At 40.8% G+C, this 14,283-nt stretch overlaps 1 pseudogene; it reads left to right on the top strand.

The window, feature by feature from the left end:
- Positions 1–2,759: 2,759 nt before the first annotated feature.
- On the top strand, positions 2,760–4,244 carry LOC101583641 (annotated as a pseudogene).
- Positions 4,245–14,283: the final 10,039 nt, after the last annotated feature.

Raw genomic sequence — 14,283 nt, 5'->3', positions numbered from 1 at the left:
AGAAATTTTGGTATGAAGAAAAGGATAATTACCATTTGCAAATGATTCTCAAAAGAACTTTCTATAATCAAATATTTGCATATTTTGGTTTTTAGATGAGAATATTATGTATATTTCTACTAACAAATATTAAAGATAAATGAACTAATTAAGAAGCAGGAAATGCATTTCAATAGATTTTTTATCATAAAAAATGCTACGATGGCTAATAAGCTTGGGAAAATAATGCCATTCATCAGAGCAGTACACATAAACAGTACACATTGCAGTTATAATTGTTTACACAGCGTAGATGATTCCCATCTGAAGCAGAAACCGTCTAGTGTTGGTGAGAAGGAGAGGAAATTAGAAGTCTTACACTGCTGATGTAATTGTGGAAAACTGTGACAATTCCTCATAAAGTTAAATGTGGTATTAGCTTATGACTTAGCATGTGATTCCTAGGTTTATGCCCAAGAGATCTGAGAACATACATTCTTACAAGAAACTGTATGCTAAGGTTTATAATACTATTATTTAACAAGAGTCAAATTGTGGAAGCAGCTCTTATGTCTATGAACTGAAAGTGGTTATAGAAAATGTGGTCCATTCAATGTGAAATTTTTTGCGGGCACAAATGGATATGTAGTACTGATACATACGACCACATTTAGTAACTTTGAAAAATGTTGCCAAATGTAAGACATAGAAGGAAGTACAGTTTTTTAATCCATTCATGTGAAATGCCTTTTAAGGTGAAACAGATCCAAGACAGGTATGTGGCTTTTAGGTATTGAAATGTGGGGTAATAGTGAATGCTCTTGTTTGGGGGTTTATGGAGTGATTAAAATGTATTGTATTAAACAGTTGGGACCGTTATACACAGCATGGCCAGTATACTGAAATTAACTGAATTTGAAAGTTTACACGTTTGATTTTTACGGCAAGTGATTTATATCTCAGTAAAGAACATTCACCTCAAAGAGGCCATGTGTATTCAGAATATCTGTCTTTTTTGGGTGAGATGCCACATTCACATATAGGCAAGGGGCCTCCTTATTCAAGGAAATAAAGCAACCTCGGGTACATTAGTAATGACAGCCTAGAAAAGTGGCACAAAGAGGTCTAACGATTGTGTTCATGTCTCACAGCCAACAAGTCATAGAGCTGTCACTTTAATTAGCATAGTTGTTACCTGGTGTCCCTCTTTGCAGTTGTCTGACTGCAATACATGGCATCCTATTTGTGTTCTAGCATAGAAATAGTTGTGCCAGTGGAGCTACATGGAGCCCTAGATTCCTTTCATGAACTTTGTTGAAGAACTGGACACATACACGTCCCCAAAGAGAACAAGGTGTGACCAGTTTCTTCATTCTTGGCTATCTACTAGATTAGCTTGGGAAAATGTAGATAACAGAAATGGAAAACAAGATTAAATTTTTGTCTATACACTCCACACCATCACATCTCCACTCTCATTATTAGGATTCTGGGGAGGTCTTTGCATTGATTTATATTTCGATGATAGAGCAATAGGGAATGCTAAAGGATTAGGTGAATGTTTCGTTGTGCGTGTGCTTGTGTGCACATGCGTGCATGTGTGCGTGTTTTAACACTGGGGATCACACAACTTCTAGTGCTCTATTGCTAACAGTTTCCATAGCCACAGGTTAGAGGTAAAAGTACTGCCTTGAGAAGGAAAGACAAAACAAAACTCTGCTTTCATTTTCCATGTGCTCATTCAGGTAAACTTAGATGACAGGATCTTCATTTAGAGACCTATGCAAGGTGGAGGACAGTGGAGCAGACATTCTCTGGGACTTGAGAATGAAAAAAGATTCTAGTGTCTTGTTCTATGGGGATGGCGAAGAAAGCTACAGGGTTTGATGGAGCATGCTGGGGCAGCCTCTCCAGCTTCAACGTTCCGTGTGTCATGCCCAGCTCAGAGTGGTGCTGGTTGTTTGGGTTACATGTAACCAGGACCCCTCTGGACAGAGTATGGCTCACCAAATTCATCTTTTTTTTGCCACTAGGTGGTGATGGTCCTTTTCTCCCTAAATTTAGGAACAGGTAAATTCAGGGCTTAAGAACCAGCCTATACAGGGAGCTGTAGGCTTGGGTTACAGAGCCCTCTGTGGCTGAACTTGCACCTTCAACATCTGTGTGTCATGCCCAACTCAGAAAGGTTCTGCTTACTTAGACTACAAGTAACCAGGGCCTTCTGAGTAGAGTAAGGCTCAACAACTGCCTCGGTTGAAGTGGTTTCTGGATGGTTGTGGCTGTAGCCGCAGGCATCCTCAGTGTCTACGCCTGTTATTCATGGAAACTCTTTGAAGACCTCTGTGAGCTTGGACATCTCCAAAATTGCTGGGTGTCATTGTAGATGTGGCCACTGAGGTCTCATCTCACATTATCTGAACTGGTTCTCATAGGACATCTTGATCATCTATGAACAGAATGAGGTGGATAATCCAGGTTTTAGGTTTTTCTGAAACGTTGGCAACTTTTTTGGTAGATACATGAAAAGTATGTAAGTTTGTATTTAACCATTATATCGGTCTTAGGTGCTGCTCTAAAGAGAAACATGTATTCGTTCCCAGCTCTTCAGGGTGGTGTCCACTGCTGCTGCTGCTGCTTGCTCATACACCCTCGCTTCTCTCCCTTGTTGTTAGCCAGACTCACCTCTTAGCTGGCCAACGCACAGACACACAAGTGGAAAGTGCAGCTTCATCGACTGATCTTCATAGATTTCCAGTTTAGACAGCACTGGGCATCCCATGATGCTTAAGAATAAGAAGTGGAGTGCTCCCCACCATGGTGGGAGTAGTGACTGCGGCGGCTGCAGGGCAGCTGCAGTGACCACCACAATAGCAGGTGGCCAGCAACAAAATACCTAACCCTTTAGTGATAAAGACACATCCATCGAGCCAAAGAGCCATTGCAGTGGTTACAATGATCCCTCGAGCTTTGCTGAGGATGAATCAGAGGTCCTTGATGAGGAACTCAAGAAGATTTAGAGTGCAAATTGAAGGGATTAATTGACCTAATCTTGGAGAAGAGTGCAAAGATGAGGTAGACCGCTCTTGAAGGCATTAAAAATGCACTGGCTTCAAAAATGCTCTATGAATTCAGTCTGGAAAGAATGACGTTAACTGATAGTACTGAATGCTGCCTGAAACAAGGGAAGAGCAATGAGCACGGTGCTGGCCTCTGTGCTTTGTATTTAGCTGGGACCTGGCAGTGAAAGTGAGGAGATTTTAGACTCTTGGGCCCATCCTAAAGAAAATAATCTGTGACGGGACCAGTAGTGTCCAGGCGAGGTAAACTGGGACAACTTGCTTTGGTATTTGTTCTTTCATTGCCACAGATGACATCAGTGAACTGTATTCAACTCTGGACTGTTTGGAAAGCATCTTCACCAAGTTCTGTCTCAAAGACAAAGACGCCAGTGGTATTAGCAGTGCGCCCTCCACGGTGCCCCACATCTGCTCGCTTCTCTCCTGGACGTTGTTACTGAGCATCTGCCCCATTAGCGAAGTGAAGGAAAGGGTGGAGATGCGTTTCCACAGACAGCCAAGCCTGCTTTCTTATGATGATACAAACATGAGAGTAGTTGGCTGGTGAATCTTTGGCGCTTCTGTTTGAATTGGCCAGTGAGATGGAGAGTGACTTCTTTTATGAAGACATAGAATCTTTTTTTTTTTTAACTTAAGTTTATTGGTAGATTTTAGGTGTACATAATGATCACGTTCCTCATAGGGAATTTGTACCTATACATGAAATAACTTGTTTCTTTTCCTGTCTCCCATTCCTCTACTCTTCTTTCAATCGTTTTCATCTCCAAGACATAGAATCTTTGACCCGGATGCTGAGGGCTTTGGCTTCAGATGGAAGTGAATGCTGGGACAAACTGGACAAGAGAAAGCAGTACTCCGTGTTCAGCGATGTCCTGTGGGCGGTTGAGGAATGCGGTTTTCCAACAGAAACTGTTAAATTTGGTCCTGAACGCATGTATACCGATACCTGGGTCAAGAAACACACTCATGACACCCTTAGAGAGGTCCGTAGATCAGGGATGTGGTACCACTTGCTTTCAAATGAATTCCTGTGCAATGTGTTTGAACCCCAGTGATGTTTGATGCTGCAATGCTTAAAACAATGAAGATTTCTCATTTTGAAAGGCTTTTACGTAGCTGCAGCTTTCAAAGCGTGGACAAAAGCTCAAAGCAAGTGTCAGGATGAGAGCAGATGTTGGAGAATTCTAGATTTTTAGCACTTGATGACTTTTTCTGATTTGTTTTTCTATTTTTAATGTATGTAAGCCTTAGAGACAGTTTTTATCTTGGACCAAGTTACCTCATTTTTGTAGAGGGGGTGGGTTATATATTCCTTTTGACTTAATGTACAGTGTTGTAAATGATTTCTGATTTATTGAATATTCTCTTAAATACCAGTAAACATGAATAAGGAATAATATTTGGTTGTGTTGTGTTTAAGAAATGAGTAAAAGGATGGCATTTTACTTGATTTCTTGTTGAGAAGGGTTCAATTTCTTATATTGTGCTTGATAAAATATTGGCAAATTTAATGATACACATACAAGATCATTAACTTAATATCTTAGAGTTTTGGATAGAGGTTTCAGAAGCTAGTTCTTGGGGAAAAGCTGCTGTATTTTAAAAGGACTGTAGCTGTTTCATTTCATCACTGGGATGAACAGGGATTATACACTAAAATTTGCAAGAGCTAAAGACCTTTGATTGATTTTCAGCTGCTGGGAATTTGTGGCGAGTTAGCCCAGGATGGAAAGGTTGCTGACCCAAACCTTTGAGGTGGTGACACTCATTTTATCTTCTGTATGAGAGTTTGTTCTTATCACTTGGAAATAAAGATATTTTCACACTGAAAGTGCATGTTTCCTTCTTTTTATAACTTAGAGGAATACAGTTCAAAGTACTCAAGCCAGGTAGTGATATAGGGGAAAAAAATGAAACTCCCGACCTAAAAAGTACCTGGGACCAGTGCATGTTCTCTAAAACAGAAGAATGAATTTTAGGGACAAACAGAGGTTATGAGCAGGATATATTTATTGGTGGAAAGCTCCTGTCCATGAGAGGGACAGAAGGGGGGTCCCCGAGTGGGTGGTCTTTGGGAAACTGTCTCCTCCAGGAACTTTATAGTAGAGAAAAACCATGCGGTGAGCTGGGTGATGTAGAACATGGCAACTTGATTAGGTGGGCATAAGGTGGGACAAAACAATGGTCACCCAGTGAGATGAGCACCATTGCTCAGGTAATTTTTTGGAGGAACCAGGGATTGAACTCAGGCCCTTGGGCTTGTCGGGGAAGCACATCTCTCCAGCTCATTGCTCAGATAAAGTTGATTAACTCTTATACCAAATGGAGAAAGGAGTTATGTAGCAAGCAGGCATGAATACAGGATAAGGTCTCTTTCTGTTGGGGGTTAGGTTACTCATTTGGGCTCTTTCAAGGTGATACCTATTTAGAATATCAATCTCATGCGCATCTCTAGGGAAGTATGTAGCTGTATTTGTTTCCTCTTTTGTCTAGAGGTCTGACTCACAGCAAGTGTCTTTCTCTTCCAAGTTGCAAAGTTACCTTGTCTTCATCTTGTCTCCTTGAGGGCCTGGCCCTGTCTGACTGCCTATAATATTTCCATCTAATTCAGCTGCCTACAGCAGTTTCAGTCCATACTTGGTTGACTCCAAAGCAGAATCACACATGGCAGAGAGCAGATGTTCATGGCAGCAGAAAACAAAAAGGAGTAGCAGCTATTGCTGCTAACAAGTCTCTCTCCCTTATGTAATCAGGCTATCTGCCCCAGGGCAGGTGTGGCGCTGACACCCATAATCCCAACATTGGATTATGAATTGGTCACAAACTCTAGAAGCCACACCGATGACTACATGAAGCTCTGGGGGAGGGGCAATTAGACACAAAACCCTAACACCGTGTTAAATTGTAGTTTATAAGATGTGATTTATTTCCATTTCACATACTTTTGTGTGTGTTTTTTATAACATTTTATGCATATCCATACCCTAACAGATAGGTTTGTCTTTATTCAAATCTTGAATTGTAAGAATACAGCAGGGAATACACGAGGGAGGGTAGAGGTTAATGGATGCAAATGACAAATATTTGTCTAGGAAAATTTTCAAATTACTAGGCTTTATCAGCTCATTCTGTGACATCTCTTCATCAGCCATGATGACTAAGCAATTCACATGTTGACCATAGAACTCTATTATTGTCATTCTTGTTCACAGTTTCACTCACTTAGGCCTTGGTATAATTGTGATTTCAAAATGTAAAGTAACGTTTTATTCACATCCTTTTAAGATTTTCTTTCTAGGGCTCTTAGCCACCAAGAATCCATATAACTGAAGAATTCCATAAACTTATGAACTTCATTTTCACTTAAATTTTTCAATCCTTCCTTTGATTGTAATAGTTTCTTTTTACTGATTCCTTCGCATACAGACAATATGATATAACATGAGATATATTGAGGATAACCTTATTTGTGGAATTTGATAAAAATACACAAACTAGCCGGTGATAAGAGTCAGTATTAACAATTGTTAAATAATCATATGGTCATTATCACTAAAAAGTTTTGCCATTTACATACATGTAAGAAGTATTGCTGAGTGTGTGGCTTAAAAGGTTTTCTTTTGACCCTAAAAAAGTATGATTTGTGTCTTAGTTACTCTTCTCTCCTTGCTGGGACAAATACCCAACACTCAAAATGAGGGAAGGAAAGGTCTATTCAGCTCACAGTTACTGGAGGTTTCATAGCTTAAAATAACCTCAATTACATAGCAGGACCTCGGAGCCTTATTTGCTCAGGAGAGAGAGTCAATGCTTCTGTCCCCTCCAAACATCTCTCTGCCTGAGGCAGCCTCAATCGCTGACACTGTTGCCCCACTCTACAGGGTCTGGAGAAGAGGCCGGGGCACCACCATGTCCAGGCTGACCCTCTGAACACCCCAGAGGGGGCACAGGCCTGGGAGGAGGGGCAGAATGTGCGCTGCCAGCTTAATGGTTCTAGCCTCTCTGGCTCCACCCCTCGAGCCCCTCCCTGGTCCTCTTGTCCCACCCCTCAAGCCACTACCTGTTCCTCCAGCCATGTCTGCCCAATAATTTATATGAGGCTTTGGGGGAACAACTAGACACAAACCATAACATTCCACCCCTGGACCCCCCAAGTCTCATGCACATTCCTTTGTCCAAAAGGCATTTTAGTCCATCTCTAAGAGTTGACAAAGTCCCAACAGTTTCAGCTTGCTGAAAAGTCCAAGTCACACGTCTCCTCCAAGATCCAAGGCAAACTCAACTCTGAGCCCCTGTACAAATGAAAAGTTAAATACATCCAACATTCAAAGGTTGCCATTTTAAAAGGTGTATACAGGAGGCTACAAACCACTGGAGCCAAAATAAGTCCAAAATCCAGCAGGGTAAATATTAAGTCCTATAGTTGCGTGTGGAACGTCTGAAGCAATCTGTGGCAAAGTGTGAGCTCCATGTGGCTCCACCCCAATGGCACTCTTGGTGGTAGCTCCCATGGCTTGTCTCTTAGGGCAGCTTTGCTCCACCTTTGCAGATTCCCTTAGATGATCCACATTGCTGGCTTTTCCAACCTTTTGGGGTTTCCACTGAATAGGCTTCTCACAGCTTTACACACTGCCCTCTCAGGGGCACACTGCCTGGCCTCCAAGGCCTTGTGAAATCTAGGTGGAAGCCTTCTTAACCTCAGAGATTCTGCGTTCTTCATGCGCCTAAAATGAGCACCGCATGGATGATGCCAAGATCTGCTGCCAGCTAGAGCACTAGCCAGGCTTTCCTCTCTCTGGGCTGTACGGGTTGAGTGCCTGGATGGCTGAGCACTCAGGCCCTGATTCTCGGGAATAAATTCTCAATGATGGCACTATTCTGGAATGTGATTTGACCACTGCCTCCATTCTGCAACCAATTGTCGCCGCCGTCTCCATTCTGGAGCATGAGGCTCTGAGGATTTCTCATCAAAGCAAAGTCCTTCACCCTTGTGATTTTGAGGCTGCAAAAGATGAGAGCCTGCCACCTTCTGTGATGCCCTCAGGACATCTTTCCTCCTCTCCTGTCCTTCTTAGGCAACGGAGATCTCAGCTCTGTCTTTACAGTCCATAGCTTTATTAGAGCTTCCTTTATGGCCGAACTCACATTTGAAATCATTCTGCTGGGCTCTTTGCTCTTCATTCTCAGCATAAATCCGACTAAGTGCTCCCAACAATAACCATGCCACTGCCCCAATATTTGACAGTTGTGAGATTTCCTTTGAAAGATTAATCAGCCCAACATGTTTAATCGCAATCTCAGGCAAAGTCTCTGGATACGGTCAAAAATCAGACAAGTTTTCTGCCAAGCCAAAACACAAATGATCTGGAGTCCAACAACCAATGCTTCTTCCCAGCAGAACCTTCCCCAGGCTGGTCTTTGCAGGCAGGATTTCTTTCAGTTTTCTGGTCTGAGCTATGACCAGAATCTTCCCTTCAGAACAGCTGAAGCTTCTCTGCAGTTGACATCCCCAAACATTTCCTATCTCTTCCCATAAACCAAAAGCTGATAATCCACATGGTCCAGTTTAGCCACAGCAATGGCCCCACTTCTCTTATTAAATTCTGTATTAGTTCCTCTTCCTTCATTGCTGGGACAAATACCTGACACTCAAAATGAGGTAAAGAAAGTTTTATTTAGCTTACAGTTACTGGAGGTTTCATAGTTTAAAATAGCCTGAATTACATTGCAAGACCTCGGATCCTTATTCGCTCAGGAGAGGGTCAGTGCGTCTGTCTTCTCCAAACATCTCTCTGCCCGAGGTAGCCTCAATTGCAGATGCTGTTGCCCCACTCTACAGGGTCTGAAGGAGAGTCTGGGATGCCACCATGTCCAGGATGACCCTCTCCACACCTCAGAGAGACTGCTGGCCTGGGAGCAGGGTGTAGAACGCATCCTGTCAGTTTATTTATTTTATTTTTTTCCATAATTTTATTGAGAAACAAATAGCAATGAGACAGTTTCAAATCAAATTGGTAGGACAGTTTCAATAATTAACACATTGCATACACTCTTTCTAGTGGTTAATTGCTGTACAAGATGCAGACACGATATCCTATTTACAAACACCATTAGAACAAATCCCTCTATCCATTAAGAGAATGTAACTATATATCTATCCTAACCACTTTGAATACACAGATACAAAATGGACATTCATCTGTATCCCTTTTTTTGTCTAGTTCCGTTATTTGAATATTATAGGTGTGTAAACTCAGCAAAATATTCTAAAAGAGTCCAGTTGCCCATAATAGTATTGGGTCTTCCGCTTGACTGGCAATGTCAGAAATTGTTGACCCGAGTCCCCTACAGCTCAACATAACAGCATGGCTTTACTTCTTATATTTCATTTTTATGCATTTCTGCTGGATGGTTAAGACCAAGGTAAAGCAGGACGTATGCAACAAGAGTTGTAGCTTTTGGGTCTGATAAGGTCAGTGAAATGGTGGTTTCCTGAGGGTGCCACCGCCACCACCACTCGGCTCACTCAGGCTAGGGCTGCGGCTGCAGCTCCTGGAGGGCAAAGTGAAGGAGATGCCGTTCCCGCTGCACCCCAGTCCTCCCCCCTTAAATTAACTTTTTATTATGTTCAGTGATTATAGTAATCACACAATAGAAACTCAAAATTTTTGCATTCGTTTAGAATTCCTAAGAAACAACCGAATGAATTATGGAGGAGAACTCATTTTCGTATCTTAAAGAAATGTTCTAGTGTTTCATTTTACACAGCTATTTTTTACCTGTGCCTTTGCTATTGTTGTGGTCATTAAGAGGAGTATAAATGCGTATGTTTTCACTAAAGAATGCATTTTGATAGATGGCTTTCTTTTTCCCAAAATGTCTTGTTTGTCTTTTTTGGGGGTGTTTTTGGGTGCCTCTTACTAGATTGTCACCATATTGGGGTTCTCCTGTAGCCACTGACTCATACAGTTGTTTTGGGCATCCGTGTGCTGGACATCTTGGAGACCTCTGTGCGGTTTGATCGTAATGTGTCAGCTTCTGCTATTTGGCAGCTTTCTTGAGGAAAATCTATAGCCAAGGTGGCAAAACGGAGAGCCAGTTATCAAACAAGAGCTGCTGTCCTAGTCTGTGCTAAGCTCAGAAGTGACATTGCTCTCAGTGTTGTCTTATTCTATCAGTTAGTTGCTCAACAGGAAGAGTTATAAGTCCTTGAATACAAGGAAGAAAGGGTAACTGCGAATTATCTTTTAATTTTTCTCACAAATATAAAATTCTATTTTTATGCTTTGGGGAATTCGGGGATTAAATATAATATGCTTGGTAATTATTCTGCAGCTTAAAAGGTTAGTAAATAGGAAACAATGAGAGCAAAATGGCAGTGTTTCTTCAAGTAATCAAATTTCTTAAGATCCCATCAGAAAAGATTAATATATATTTGGGGTTTTTGTGAGGAAATTTTCTTAACTTTTTTAACCCCTAAAGGAGCTTGACCTTTGTAGTTTTGCATTTTGAATTTTTTTTAAATAGGTTCTTTTTTTTAACGTTTATTTGTGTGTGTGTGTGTGTGTGTGTGTGTGTGGCCAGCTCAGCCCACCAGGGGGCGGGGCTGGCTGGCATGTGGTGCTGGGGGATCGAACTGCGGTCCCTGTGCTTTGCTAAGCTTGTTCCAAGTAGGTGCTTTAGACCACTGAGCCATCTCATCAGCCCCTGCATTTTGAATTTGTGACTTGATAGAATAAAATTAAGAATAACTAGATAATTTTCTTTACATGTTTAGTTGATAACTTTCAAAGATAATTCTGAAGTTGTTTTTTAATAACTAGTTATCTATTTTATGAGAAACTGGCCTTTGGGACCTCTTTAGGTACTAACATCTTAATATTACTAAAAAACTTGCTTTCTCGAAAAATAGAGACCCAATCAAAAAGTGGTCTTGTAAAATCAAGGTGGGCATAGGTGATCTGTGCCTATAGTTCCAGTGCTTGGGAGGCCGAGACAGGAAGATGCCAACTAGTTCAAGGACAGCCTATAGTACATCACCAAGAACTTATCTCAAAAGAAAACAGCAAAAAACAAAAATAAAAACATCAATAAGCATTACACAGAAGAAGTGTTAAAACGGCCAATAAATACATGAGAAAAATGTTCACTATCTTTGTCAACTAAAGAAGTATAAATCAGGCCAACACTCAGATTCTATGTAATGCCAGTAAGGATGGCTATTTGGAAGAACTCAAAAATCAACAAATTCTGCTGAGGTTGTAGGAAGAAAAGGCATCTACTACGTTGTTGGCAAGAATGTAAGCTAGTGCAAGTACTATGGAAAGCACTTTAGAAATTTCTCAAAAAAACAGAGAATTCCACTTGGCTCATCTATACTTCTGGCTACCTTCCCAAAAGAGTTAAAAGTTGTATTACAGTGATCCAGGCATCCTTATTTTTATACTAGCCCAACTTAATAATATCTAAATTATGGACATGTCTGATGTGGTTATTAAAAGTTGAATAAAGGGCCGGCCAAATGGCTCAGTGGATTAAAGCACCTGCAAGCAGGCATAGGGGACAGGAGTTCTATACCTGGGCTAGCCGTGCCAGCCCTGCCCCTGGGGCATGCTGAGATGGCAACTGAGACTGGGCGTAGTGGCGTGTGCCTGTAATCCCAGCTCTTGGGAGGCTGTAAACAGATGGATCACTGAGTCCGATCTAGTAGTGGCACCCTGAACACCCTGGAGACTCTTCCCTAAGATACAGAAAAATAAAAATAAAAATAAATAAATAAATAAATAAAAGTTGAATAGATAAAATATGGTGTATATATGTATACACACACACAATGGAGTACTACTCAGCCATAAAGAAGGATACATTTGAGTCATTTGTTAAAACAAATGGATGGATCTTGAGAGACCATAATAGTAAGTGAAACTGAACATAGAAAGTTTAATATCACATGGTTTCTCTAGTATGAGAGACCCAAAATATAAAAAGAACAACATAAACAAGAGATGACAGGAAGCAGGGTGGTAGGGTCTGTAGCAGAGGGAGGGGGATCTGGAGAGGAATGGAGAGTGACAGAGGAAGGGGCACAAGTAGCAATAATCAAGATGCAGTATGTAGAAGGACCAGTTTCCCAAGGTGAGTGCAATCGTTGTGTATCACAAACATACTAAAGAAAGTATAATCCCTAAAAATAGCCTTGTGTTCAAACACTAACATTTTGTGAATGAAGATGAGATGCTTCTGTGTGTTTAGCCAGCACATTTTCAACATAAAGGCACAGCTATATCTGTAGCTGTACCTGTATGTGCAAAGATATTGAAACATAGACAGTGTGCTCGCAGGAATGGCTGTGTGTTCTTTGCCGTGCTTACTGTCTGGGTCAGGCCGTGATGAGTATACCGTGGATATGCATTCAGAGCAACCCTTTGATCAAAGTATCAAGAAACTTTTGTTTCTTTTTGGTTGGTTTTGTTTCTTTTTTTTTTATTTATTTATTTATTTTGTGTGTGTGGCCAGCTCAGCCCACCAGGGGGCGGGGCTGGCTGGCATGTGGTGCTGGGGGATTGAACCGCGGTGCCTGTGCTTTGCCAAGCTTGTTCTAAGTAGGTGCTTTAGACCACTGAGCCATCTCTCCAGCCCCTGGTTTTGTTTCTGAGACAGGGTTTTGCTCTGCTGTTCAGGCTGGCCTTGAACTCAGTTGTGTAGCTCAGGCCGGCCTGGAACACACAGCAATCCTCCTGTATTTCCAGCTTGTATCAGGAAATTTAGGAGAAGTGGAAGCAAATCGAGGAAGAGGAAGGGAAGGGAGATGTCCTGCAAATGTACTAATAAAAAATAAAGATTAAAATATGAAGGTTAAGAATTGTTATTTTAATTATACATTTGACTCATCATTATGTCTCTTGCCAGTTATTTATATATTTATTTTTAAGTGATATGTAAAAATTGTTCCTATTAAGGGAGTACTCAGTAATAATGCTCAATGTGTGATTTCATTGTGTAATGTTGTACATCTTTTCAAATGTTTATCTTCTCTATCATTTCTTTATGGGAAAAACATTCACAATCCTATCTTTTGAAATGCTTAGAACATTATTTTTTTCTATAATTACCCTGCTGTTATGGAGTACACCCAATCTTGTTTTTAACTATAACTATGAATATCCACCAATCAGCCTATCTCCATTTCTGCTGCTGCTTGTTTTCCCCACTGTTCCAAGCCTCTGCTTACCACTAACCCATGCTCTTTTTTTTTAAGAACCAGAGATTGAACTCAGGCCCTTGCCCTTTCCAGGCCAGTGCTTATTCTACTGAGCCATCTCCCCAGCCCCATCCATGCTCTTATTTGTATGAGGTCAACTTTTTGAGATTCTCCATGGCTGAGATCATGATGTCTTCCTGTGTATGTATTCCTGATTTACTCCTCTTTGGATTTTTTGTTTTCTTGTTTTGGAACATGGTCTCATTACATCAGTCTGTAATGTGATCTATGTCTCATTACATAGATCTAGTGGCTTTGAACACACTGTGTGTCATATGCTGGCCTCAGGCTCACAGTGGACTTCCTGTCTCAGCTTCCCCAGTGCTGGAATTGCAAGTAGGTTTTATCACACTGAGCACCTCCTAACAGTGCTACTCACTTTCATCCATTTGGATGCAGATGCCAGAATGTCATTGTTTTTAATGGATGAATGACACTGAATTCTGTATATACCACTTTTTTTCTCCTTATCAATTGATGTACAATGAAATTGTTTCCACTTCTTGCCTATTGAGAATAGCAGTGAGATTAGCATGGGAATTTTGATGTCTTTTTGTGTCTAATTTCATTTCCTGTGAGTATATTCCCATTATCAGAATTGCCAGGTCAGGCAATTTAGAACTCATTTTAAATTTTTGAGGAAACCCCATATTTGTTTTGTGTAATAACAATACTTACTTACATTCCCACCAGTGGAGCTATAAGGTTCCCTTTTCTTATCCTTCCCAATACTTGTTACCTTTTTTTGTTATAGTCTTCGTTACTACGGTGAAGACATATCTCACTATGACTTTGATTTCATTTCCATAGTGATGTTGAGCATCTTTACAAGTTGTAAGAATTTTTTTATGCATTCCATCACAAGGTGAGGAAATTGTATGCCAGTAGAATTTTCTAAGTTATTATGTTCATGGTCAGAAAATGTTGGATTTCCTTAAAATGCTTATTCTGTCAAAAAGATTTTTT

This window comes from Octodon degus, unplaced genomic scaffold, assembly GCF_000260255.1.
Source record: "Octodon degus isolate 3935 unplaced genomic scaffold, OctDeg1.0 scaffold00278, whole genome shotgun sequence".
NCBI lineage: Eukaryota > Metazoa > Chordata > Mammalia > Rodentia > Octodontidae > Octodon > Octodon degus.
The sequence above is the reverse complement of the archived record's forward strand: the minus strand, read 5'-3'. Positions and strand labels throughout refer to the sequence as shown.